The sequence below is a fragment of the Arachis ipaensis genome, chromosome B6 (genome assembly GCF_059453495.1).
Source record: "Arachis ipaensis isolate K30076 ecotype BB chromosome B6, ASM5945349v1, whole genome shotgun sequence".
Taxonomy (NCBI): domain Eukaryota; kingdom Viridiplantae; phylum Streptophyta; class Magnoliopsida; order Fabales; family Fabaceae; genus Arachis; species Arachis ipaensis.
This window is the reverse complement of record NC_142441.1, coordinates 50,140,806-50,153,664: the sequence shown is the minus strand read 5'-3', so window position 1 is coordinate 50,153,664 and position 12,859 is coordinate 50,140,806. Positions and strand designations below refer to the sequence as shown.

At 40.2% G+C, this 12,859-nt stretch overlaps 1 pseudogene; it reads left to right on the top strand.

Moving 5' to 3' along the window:
* The window catches only part of LOC148555510 (uncharacterized), a 93,039-nt pseudogene that overhangs the window by 11,799 nt on the left and 68,381 nt on the right, over positions 1–12,859 (top strand).

Below are 12,859 nucleotides of genomic sequence, written 5' to 3'. Positions count from 1 at the left end.
CACAGGATGGCGGATGTGCATAGACTACAGGAAGCTCAATGAGGCTACACGAAAAGACCATTTCCCCCTTCCATTCATGGATCAGATGTTGGAAAGACTTGCAGGGCACGCATATTATTGTTTTCTCGACGGTTATTCAGGATCTAACCAAATAGTGGTTGATCCCAGAGATCAAGAGAAAACCTCATTCACTTGCCCATATGGAGTGTTTGCCTACAGGCGCATGCCATTTGGGCTATGTAATACACTTGCAACTGATCTTTTCAAATATGATAGAAAAATTCATTGAAGTTTTTATGGATGATTTCTCGGTATTTAGAGATTCCTTCCCTAGTTGTCTACATCACCTCGCCTTGGTATTGAAAAGATGCCAAGAGAACAATTTGGTCTTGAACTGGGAGAAATGTCACTTTATGGTGACAGGAGGAATAGTCCTGGGTCACAAGGTTTCTAACCAAGGCATTGAGGTTGACAGAGCTAAAGTAGAACTCATTGAAAAACTGCCTCCACCCAGTGATGTCAGGGCAATTAGGAGTTTTTTGGGGCATGCTGGTTTCTACAGAAGATTTATTAATGATTTTTCAAAGATAGCCAAGCCCTTAAGAAATCTCCTTATATCTGATACACCATTCATCTTTGATAAAACATGCATGTTAGCCTTTGAAAATTTGAAAATGAGGTTGTCTTCTGCTCCTATCATTTCCCCACCTGATTGGAATATACCGTTTGAATTGATGTGTGATGCATCTGATTTTGCAGTTGGGGCAGTGTTAGGACAGAGGAAAGACAACTTAGTCCATGTGATATACTATGCTAGCAAAGTTCTTAATGATACTCAGAGAAATTATACCACTACTAAAAAGGAGTTACTAGCAATAGTTTTTGCATTTGACAAGTTTAGATCATACCTAATTGGTGCTAAAGTGATTGTTTTTACAGATCACACAGCACTTAAATATTTGTTTACCAAGCAAGAATCAAAACCAAGACTAATAAGATGGATCTTATTGTTGCAGGAATTCAATATTGAAATCAGAGACAAGAAATGAGTGGAAAACAAGGTAGCAGATCACCTATCCAGGATCCCTCATGATAAAGGTGGAGCACATGATACAAGTGTGAACGAGCTCTTCCCGGATGAGCAGTTGATGACAGTTCACAAAGAACCATGGTTCGCAGACATTGCCAACTTCAAGGCATCTGGAGCATTACCTCCAGAGATAAATAAACATCAAAAAAGAAAGCTCATGAATGATGCAAAATACTTTGTCTGGGATGAGCCATATCTCTTCAAAAAGTGTTCAGAAGTGATCCTTAGAAGATATGTTTCAGAAGAAGAAGGACGAGAGGTCCTATGGAACTGCCACGGCTCATGTTATGGAGGATACTTTGGAGGAGACAGAACTGCAGCAAAAGTGTTACAAAGCGGATTCTTTTGGCCTACCCTTTTCAAAGATGCAAAAGAACTGGTAAGGAGCTGCAATGAATGCCAAAGATCTGGAAATTTGCCCAAAAGAAATGAGATGCCACAGAATTTCATCTTGGAACTGGAACTGTTTGATGTGTGAGGAATTGATTTCATGGGACCATTCCCAACCTCATATGCAAACAATTACATTTTGGTAGCAGTAGATTATGTCTCCAAGTGGGTAGAGGCTATTACAACCCCAACAAATGATAACAAGGTTGTCATGAACTTCCTTAGAAAGAATATCTTTAGCTGGTTTGGAGTCCCACGAGCACTCATCAGTGATGGAGGGAGCCATTTTTGTAACAAACCACTAGAAGCTCTTCTCCTACAATATGGGGTAAAACATAAGGTAGCTACACCATATCATCCCCAAACAAGTGGACAAACTGAGATATCGAACAGAGAGCTAAAGAGGATTCTGGAAAAGACTGTGGGTGCATCAAGAAAGGATTAGTCGAAGAAGCTGGATGATGCTCTTTGGGCATATAGAACAGCATTCAAAACACCACTGGGGATGTCCCCTTATCAACTAGTTTATGGGAAAGCTTGTCACCTACCACTGGAGTTGGAGCACAAGGCTCTCTGGGCTATCAAGATACTAAACTTTGACAGCATTGCTGCTGGTGCAAAGAAGATCTTGCAGCTGCAAGAGATGGAGGAATTCAGGTCATAAGCCTATGAAAACACCAAGATGTATAAAGAGAAGGCAAAGAGAAGACATGACCTACATCTTGCACCTAGGAGTTTCGAAAAGGGGCAACGAGTACTCCTCTACAATTCCAAATTTAGACTATTCCTAGGAAAACTTAAATCAAGGTGGTCCGGACCTTTTCTTGTCACAAGAGTTTTGCCTTATGGACATATCGAAATCATGGATGAAGGCTCTGAAAGGACTTTTACAGTGAACGGACAAAGACTCAAGCATTATCTGGGCAACATGAGGGAACACCCCAGAGTAAATTACCACCTCAAGTAAAGGAGGAACTGTCGAGCTAGCGACAATAAAAGAGCGCTCTGTTGGGAGGCAACCCAACCTCAGGAAGTTTCCTTTTCATCTATATTTCAATAAGGATCACAAGTTGTTTCCCGTGGTATTGCGAGGAGCTAAGTTTGGTGTTCCACACCAAAACAAGTCAAGAGTGAAAGTGTGATTCTAAGTTTGGTGTTCCACCAAAGACATTAGAATTACAACCCACTCCCAAAACACATTGCTAGCTCCAACCAATCAAGGGAAACCACTTAGATGTAGTTAGACTTTAGTAATAGTTGTTATATTAACAACAAGATATGAGGTTCTCTGCATATATGCAATGTTTTGTACTGGACAAGGAACTAAGTTTGGTGTTCGCATACCAAAGTAAGTTCAACAGCCACAAGCACACATACAAGCTAACTATGTCTCAAGTGCTTTGAGAACAAGCAACTTCCAATAACTTTACAGGAATCTTATGAGGAAATAGTGCATCTTCACCCAAGGAAGTGAAGTAGCAAAGACTAGGATGATCACAAAGAAAGAGAGCAACTGGAAATCATCACCCGAAGGTTGTATTGTCACTTAATTCCATTATACTCAGAATTGTTAAAAAATTGGAAGTCCGAATGCACTTTTGATTAATAGATACTCGTTGTTGGAACCTTTTTCAATTCTGTCTTTTAAAGTTTTTGGTGTTGAAGAAGGTCGCTGTGTGCTAGTCTTTATGTTACCACATCATCTCCCTACTTAATTGTATGTTTGTCCCTTGAAACTAGATGAAAAAGAGAATGAGTGTGTTTTTTTTTTTTTTTAAAAAAAAAGACCAGAGTGGAGTTCATAATATGGAAGTGCATTCATGAGATTTTGGTGGGATCATAAGTTAGCTAAGTTGGTTCAACCATAAGGTGGAAAGACAACTATCTGTCATGAATACTATACTTGAGACACACCCCATGAGACTAGATAAATAAGAAGATCCTAATAAGAAAAAGGGAAAGAACAATCAATGTTGAGGAATAAAAGAAAAAGACTAGGCAATAAGGCTAGGCACCAATGGTTTTAAATCTTGAGACATGTGTCTGTGGTGTTCCTGTGTGAGGGATCTACTTGGATGAATAAGCTCTTAGGGGTGCCTTATCACTTGGTAACTTGGGTTAACTAACTCGGGATTATCAGCTGAAAGTCCACTATCAAGAGTAACCCTCACCACAAAACATTTAGTAACCCAAAGAGGTGCTAGACACCAAGGCATCAAGAAAAGAAAATGAATAAACTATATGCCTGTGGTGTGTATGTATGGGGGAGAGACTTGAGGGAGTATGTCCTTAGGGGTGTCTCAACACCTAGCACCTTGAACCAACTGGTTCGGGAGTGTTGGCTGAAAGCTTATCTTAAGAGTTGCCCCCTTACAGAACACCTAGCCTGAAGAACACCAATAAGCCCTGAAATAACAGCAAAAGGATCAACAATTAAAAGTTTCATGGGATGCAATCATAGTGAGTATTCTAGGATATGATAAAGGTCTGAAAGCCAGGAATAAACCTAGGTTGCTATGCATGAAACCACCATAAAACTAGGGACATAACTTCCACAAGAATGACTCATTTCTCTTGGTATCCCATTCATCATTCTCTTGTTCCAGTACTTGCTTAGGGACAAGCAAGCTTTAAGTTTGGTGTTGTGATGCCAGGGCATTTTGGCCAGTTTCACTGACCTTTTCTTTACTGTTTTTAGGGTAGTTTCATGCATTTTCTTAGGAAATAAGTTAGTTTTGAGTAGATATTCACTTACACCTAGATTCAAGCATACATTGTGCATTTTACATGATTTCATGAGGATTTTGCATGAGTTTAGTGACAAATTGTATGCTGCATTACCCATGACTTGGACTAGAACTTTGATGCACTCTATTGCCTGATTTCAGGATCAAAGGAAGCAAGGAATGGAAGGTAACTTGCAGAGTTAATGAGAAAAGTGACTGCCAATAACGCTCTCGAAGCCATCATTACCCACGTTAAGAGTCACGTTAACTAAGTTAACGTGAACTCTAATGTGAAGAAGGGAATTTGAGCCAACGTTAGTGACACTTAACATTATCACTAACGTTGGCCAATACTCACAAGTGGCCACGTTAGAGTCCCCGTTAACTTAGTTAACGTGGCCTCTAATGTTAAAAGGGGGAAAGGAAGCAAACGTTAGTGACATTCAACATTGTCACTAACGTTTGCCTAAGTGCACAATGCCACGTTAACTCCCACGTTAACTTGGTTAACGTGGAAGCTAACGTGAAGAGGCAAGAGTGGTCGACAATGTTAGTGACACCCAACATTGTCACTAACGTTGGAAGCAACCACACAACCCCAAGGAGCCACGTTAACTTCCACGTTAATTTAGTTAATGTGGAGGCTAACGTGAGAGAAGAAGGTGATGGCCAATGTTAATGACACTCAACATTGTCACTAACGTTGGAAGGAGCCACACAAGCCACTATGAGCCACGTTGACTCCCACGTTAACTTAGTTAACATGGAAGCTAACGTGGATGAGTAAAAGATGAGCCAACGTTAGTGACACTCAACATTGTCACTAACGTTGGGGATGGCTAAGCAATGCCACGTTAAAGAGCCACGTTAACTAAGTTAACGTGGGCTCTAACGTGAGACTTGGGGGCACATTGGAACGTTAGTGACAATATTGAGTGTCACTAACGTTCTCGAAGGATGGCAAGCCCACGTTAAAGAACCACGTTAACTAAGTTAACGTGGGCTCTAACGTAGGAGCAAGGGGGGCTTTTCAACGTTATTGGGAAAGTTAAGCCCCAATAACGTGTGCGAAGGACCTAGAGGCAACGTTAGTGGCAACGTTTGTGCTACTAACGTTGAAGTTAACGTGGCTTTTACTTAGGAACGTTAGTGAGAAAGTTGATTGTCACTAACGTTCTCAAACTCATATTTTCACTAAACGTTAACACCCCTGACGCCCTGAGCTAAAGTCTCTGCCCACTTCACACTTTCTCTCTGCAAGTAAAGCCAAGCCCAAATGAAGAAAAGAACTGCTTCAAACTCAAGATCCAAAGGCCCAAGACTTGAAGAACCAACTAGAAGATGAGAAGAGTAGTATATATAGGAGTAGCTTTGAATTATTTTAGAGAGTTCCGGGAGTTGGAAAATAGCATAGAACTACTTCCTGTATTTACTTTCTCTGCACTTCTAGTTTTCATTATGTATTCTCTATCTTTGTTTTCATTTTCTAGAGCTATGAACAACTAAACCCCTTTCATTGGGTTAGGGAGCTCTGTTGTAATTTGATGGATCATTTCATTATTCTTATTCTATCTTTTCTCTTGATTTTACTTGAAAGCTTTCGATCTTCATCCAATTGGATAGTGATCTTGGAAAAGAAACTATTCATACTTGGATCTCTTCAGAACCTTGGAAGAGGAATGAAGAGATCAAGCTAGAAATGCTTTCTCATGCTGGACCAAATTGGGTTTGGATGGATATGTGACTATAATCCACTCAATATTTGGTTTGGGAAATGCATGTGGTATAATCAGTGACCATACTTCATCTCTTCTCATGAGCAATTGACCAAGGAATTGGCTATTGATCAAGATTTGAGAGATTCAATTACGAGAAATTGCAATTCAGTCACTTAAAATTGCCAAGGAGATCAATGTGTGCATTGATTGAGGAAGAGATGTAAATGAGATTGATCTGGAGAATGCAACATCTCCTAAGCCCAATGAACTCCCATTTCTGATCTTACCCATTCTCTTTAATTTCTGTCATTTACATTTATGAGCAATTCCCCCATTCCCATTTAAGATTCTGCAATTTACCTTCTGCCATTTACTTTCCCGCCATTTAATTTTCTGCAATTCTCAACTAAATTTCTGATTCGCTCAACTAGAACATTCCTCTAATTAAAGTTGCTTGATCAATCAATCCTTGTGGGATTTGACCTCACTCTATTGTGAGTTTTTACTTGACGACAAATTCGGTACACTTGCCGAAGGAAATTTGTTATGAGACAAGTTTTCCGTGCATCACCACCTGCCAATGTTAAGGCAATCAGAAGCTTTCTAGGGCATCAGGATTCTATAGGAGGTTTATAAAGGATTTTTCAAAAATCACAAAATCTCTGAGCAATCTGCTAGCTGCTGACACGCCATTTGTGTTTAACACAGAGTGTCTGCAGGCGTTTGAAACTCTGAAAGCTAAGCTGGTCACAGCACCAGTTATTTCTGCACTAGACTGGACATTACCATTCGAATTGATGTGTGATGCCAGTGATCATGCCATTGGTGTAGTATTGGGGCAGAGGCATGACAAGCTTCTGCATGTCATTTATTATGCTAGCCGTGCTTTAAATGATGCCCAGAAAAATTACACAACCACAGAAAAAGAATTGCTTGCAGTGGTTTATGCCATTGACAAGTTTAGATCATACTTAGTAGGATCAAAAGTGATTGTGTACACTGACCATGTTGCTCTTAAATATCTACTTACAAAGCAGGATTCAAAACCCAGGCTCATAAGATGGGTGTTGCTTCTGCAAGAGTTTGATATAGAAATAAGAGACAGAAAAGGGACAGAAAACCAAGTGGCTGACCACCTGTCCCGAATAGAACCAGTAGAAGGGGCGTTCTTCCCCCCTATTGAGATCTCTGAAACCTTTCCGGATGAGCATTTGTTCGCCATTCAGGAAACACCATGGTTTGCAGACATAGCAAACTATAAAGCTGCAAGGTTCATACCCAAGGAGTACAGCAGGCAACAAAAGAAAAAATTAATTACTGATGCAAAGTACTACTTGTGGAATGAACCCTATCTCTTTAAGAGATGTGCAGACTGAATAATCCGTAGGTGTGTGCCTAGAGAAGAAGCATAGAAGATCTTATGGCATTGCCATGGGTCACAATATGGAGGTCATTTCGGAGGTGAGCGAACAACCACCAAGGTCCTCCAATGTGGTTTCTACTGGCCTACCCTTTATAAAGATTCCTGAGAGTTTGTACGTAACTGTGACAGTTGCCAGCGAGCTAGTAATCTGCCTCATGGTTACGCCATGCCTCAACAAGGGATCTTGGAGATTGAGTTGTTTGATGTATGGGGTATTGACTTCATGGGCCTTTCCCACCATCATACTCAAACACTTATATTCTGGTTGCAGTCGACTATGTATCTAAATGGGTAGAGGCCATTGCCACACCCACTAATGATACTAAGACGGTGCTGAAGTTCCTCCAGAAATATATCTTCAGTAGGTTTGGTGTCCCTAGAGTACTAATCAGTGATGGGGCACTCACTTCTGCAACAAACAGCTTTACTCTGCCATGGTCCGGTATGGAATTAGCCACAAAGTGGCAACTCCATATCATCCACAGACAAATGGGCAAGCTGAAATCTCTAACAGAGAACTATAAAGAATCCTGGAACGGACTGTAAATACCCATAGAAAGGATTGGGCAAGAAGCTTGGATGATACTCTGTGGGCTTATAGAACAGCATTTAAGACTCCTATAGGGACCTCTCCATACTAGCTTGTGTATGGTAAGGCTTGTCATCTGCCCGTGGAACTGGAATAAAAAGCCTACTGGACAACCAGATTCCTAAACTTTGATGCCAAAGTAGCTGGAGAAAAAAGATTGCTCCAGCTGAATGAGCTAGAGGAATTCAAACTCACTGCTTTCAAAAATGACAAACTCTACAAGGAGAAAGCAAAAAGATGGCATGACAGAAAGCTGTCATCTAGAGTTTTTGAACCAAGACATAAGGTTCTGCTGTTTAACTCTAGGCTCAGGCTATTCCCCGGGAACTGAAATCCTGGTGGAGGGGACCATATGTGATTACAAGTGTGTCATCATATGGCTATGTGGAGCTTCAAGACATTGATTCTAATAAGAAGTTCATTCTTAATGGACAGAGAATCAAACATTATCTTCAAGGAAATGTTGAGCAAGAATGCTCAAGGCTGAGGCTAGATTAAAAAGCTCAGCAAGGTCCAGCTAAAGACAATAAAGAAGCGCTTGCTGGGAGGCAACCCAGCCATTAGCAAAACTCTTTCTATTATTTTATTTTATTCTATTCTTCATTTTATTTATTTTTAAAGCATATAAGTTCCATATTAACAAGGTAAAGAATCAATTGCATAAGTTCACAGGGCTACAGAAGGATTCAGAGCACAAAACAGGAAAAAAGAGCTCACTGGCAAGAAAACACCAGTAAGAGGCACAATTGGGCGTTAAATGCCCAAAAGGAGCATCTACTGGGCGTTTAACGCCAGTAGAGATAGCCATCTGGGCATTCAGAAAAATGCCCAGTAACAAAGGAGTTTCCGGGGTTTAACACCAGCTGTAAGCAACAGCTGGGCGTTAAACGCCCAGACCAAGCACCAAGTGGGCGTTAAACGCCCAAAACATGCAGCAGTTGGGCGTTTAACACCAGGATTGTGGGGAGTAGGCAATTTCGTTTTCAATTCAAATTTTTTCCATTTTTTATGTTTCAATTCATGATTTCTTACACAAACATGTTACAAATCCTAATTTTTCAAATCCTTTTTCAAAAGATATCAAATGTATCTTAATTCATAAACCCTTTTTTAATCCTCTTCAAATTATTTTCAAATCCTTTTCAAAACAAATCTATCTCTTTTCCTTCTAAAATCTTTTCAACTCATCAATATCTTTTTCAAATCTTCACAACATCTTTTTCAAAATTCAGATTTATCTTTTTCAAAAATCTTTCATATCTTTTCAATTTTAAATTACATCTTTTCCTATCATACTTATCTTTTCCAAATTACTTTTTCTATCATATCTTTTTCAAACAATTTTTGAAACCCACCCCTCCTTCCCTTTAAATGTTGGTTCGGCCTCTCCCCCTCTCCTCCACAAGTCGAACTTGGCTCTCCCTCTTTCCCTCTCCTTTCTTTTCTTTTGCTTGAGGACAAGCAAACCTCTAAGTTTGGTGTGTTTATCCGTGATCATTAAGCCAATACCCACTAAGATCATGGCTCCTAAGGGAAAACAAACCAACTCAAAAGGCAAGAAAGAGAATATTCCAAAACCACTTTAGAATCAAGGGAAGTTCTTAACCAAAGAACATTCAGACCATTACTACAAAATAATGGGTCTAAGGTCAGTGATCCCGGAAGTTAAATTCGATCTGAAAGAAGATGAATATCCGGAGATCCAAGAGCAAATTCGAAACAGGAGTTGGGAAGTCCTAGCTAATCCTGAAACAACGGTGGGAAGAAGCATGGTTCAGGAATTCTACGCAAATCTGTGGCAGACGGACAGGTAGGGAATAGCAGGAACCGCATTCTATGACTATAGAACTCTGGTATGAGGGAAGATTGTTCACACCCACCCTGACAAAATAAGGGAGATCTTCAAGCTGCCTCAACTGCAAGATGACCCAGACTCCTTTGATAGGAGAATGATGAGATCAAACCTGAACTTGGACAAGATCCTAGAGGACATATGTCCCCCTGGAGCTAAATGGACAACCAACACAAAGGGTGCCCCGAACCAACTCAAAAGAGGAGATCTCAAACCAGTTGCCAGAGACTGGTTGGACTTTATTGGGCGCTCTATACTACCCACTAGCAACCGCTCTGAGGTCATGGTGCACGAAATTGTGATGTCCAGGCTCGAACAATCCCTGGTAATGGCTCCAAAGCTTGGTGCTTTGATCTTAATTCATAATTGCACAACTTCGATACAACTAACCAGCAAGTGCACTGGGTCGTCCAAGTAATACCTTACGTGAGTAAGGGTCGAATCCCACGGAGATTGTTGGTATGAAGCAAGCTATGGTCACCTTGTAAATCTCAGTCAGGCAGATATAAAGTGATAATGGTGTTTTCGAATATTATATAATAAAATAGGGATAGAGATACTTATGTAAATCATTGGTAGGAATTTTAGATAAGCGAATGGAGATGTTTTTCGTTCCTCTGAACCTCTGCTTTCCTGCTATCTTCATCCAATCAGTCTTACTCCTTTCCATGGCTGGCTTTATGTGATACATCACCACTGTCAACGGCTACTTTCGGTCATCTCACGGGAAAATGATCCAATGCCCTGTCACGGCACGGCTAATCGTCTGGAGGCATCACCCTTGTCAATGGCTTCATCTTATCCTCTCAGTGAATAATATGCTCACGCACCCTGTCACGGCACGGCTATTCATCTGTCGGTTCTCGATCATGCTGGAATAGGATTTACTATCCTTTTGCGTCTGTCACTAACGCCCTGCAATCGCGAGTTAGGAGCTCGTCACAGTCATTCAATCATTGAATCCTACTCGGAATACCACAGACAAGGTTTAGACCTTCCGGATTCTCTTGAATGCTGCCATCATTCTAGCTTACGCCACGAAGATTCTGGTTAGGAGATCTAAGAGATACTCATTCAAGCTTATTTCATGTAGAACAGAAGTGTTTGTCAAACACGCGTTCATAAGGGAGAAGGATAATGAGCGTCACACATAATCATCACCTTCATCACGTTCTTGGGTGCGAATGGATATCTTAGAAGCGAAATAAGAAGAATTGAATAGAAAACAGTAGTACTTTGCATTAATCTTTGAGGAACAGCAGAGCTCCACACCTTAATCTATGGAGTGTAGAAACTCTACCGTATGAAAATACATAAGTGAAAGGTCCAGGCATGGCCGTGTGGCCAGCCCCTATGGTCTAAGAACAATGCGTTCAAAGATACCTAATACAATAGTAAAAGGTCCTATTTATAATAAACTAGTCACTAGGGTTTACATGAGTAAGTAATTGACGTATAAATCCACTTCCGGGGCCCACTTGGTGTGTGTTTGGGCTGAGCTTAAGTGTAGCACGTGCAGAGGCCATTTGTGGAGTTGAACGCCAGTTTCTGTGCCAGTTTGGGCGTTCAACTCTGGTTTTGGATTCTTTTCTGGCGCTGGACGCCAGATTTGGGCAGAAGGCTGGCGTTGAACGCCAGTTTACGTCGTCAATTCTGGCCAAAGTATGGACTAATATATATTGCTGGAAAGCCCTGGATGTCTACTTTCCAAAGCAATTGGAAGCACGCCATTTCGAGTTCTGTGGCTCCAGAAAATCCACTTTGAATGTAGGGAGGTCAGAATCCAACAGCATCAGCAGTCCTTTTTCAACCTCTGAATCTGATTTCTGCTCAAGTCCCTCAATTTCAGCCAGAAAATACCTGAAATCACAGAAAAACACACAAACTCATAGTAAAGTCCAGAAATGTGAATTTAACATAAAAACTAATGAAAACATCCCTAAAAGTAACTAGATCCTACTAAAAACATACTAAAAACAATGCCAAAAAGTGTATAAATTATCCGCTCATCACAACACCAAACTTAAATTGTTGCTTGTCCCCAAGCAACTGAAAATCAAAATAGGATAAAAAGAAGAGAATATACTATAAATTCCAAACTATCAATGAAACATAGCTTCAATCATATGAGCGGGACTTATAGCTTTTTGCCTCTTGAATAGTTTTGGCATCTCACATTATTCATTGAGGTTCAGAATGATTGGCATCTATAGGAACTCAGAGTTCAGATAGTGTTATTGATTCTCCTAGCTCAGTATGATGATTCTTGAACACAACTTCCTTATGAGTCTTGGTCGTGGCCCTAAGCACTTTATTTTCCAGTATTACCACCGGATACATAAATGCCACAGACACATAATTGGGTGAACCTTTTCAGATTGTGACTCAGCTTTGCTAAAGTCCCCAATTAGAGGTGTCCAGGGTTCTTAAGCACACTCTTTTTTTGCTTTGGACCTTGACTTTAACCGCTTAGTCTCAAGTTTTCAGTTGACACCTACACGCCACAAGCACATGGTTAGGGACAGCTTGGTTTAGCCGCTTAGACCAGGATTTTATTCCTTTAGGCCCTCCTATCCACTGATGCTCAAAGCCTTGGGATCCTTTTTATTTGCCCTTGCCTTTTGGTTTTAAGGGTTATTGGCTTTTTCTGCTTGCTTTTTCTTTTTCTTTCTATTTTTTTTTTCGCCTACTTTTTTTTTCTTTTTTTTTTTCTGCAAGCTTTGTTCTTTGCTGCTTTTTCTTGCTTCAAGAATCATTTTTATGATTTTTCAGATTATCAAATAACATGTCTCCTAGTCATCATTCTTTCAAGAGCCAACATATTTAACATTCTTAAACAGCAATTTCAAAAGACATATGCACTGTTCAAGCATACATTCAGAAAACAAGAAGCATTGTCACCACATCAATATAATTAAGCTAAGTTCAAGGATAAATTCGAAACTCATGTACTTCTTGTTCTTTTGAATTAAAACATTTTTCATTTAAGAGAGGTGATGGATTCATAGGACATTCATAACTTTAAGACAAAGTTACTAACTACTAATGATCATGTAATGAAGGCACAAACA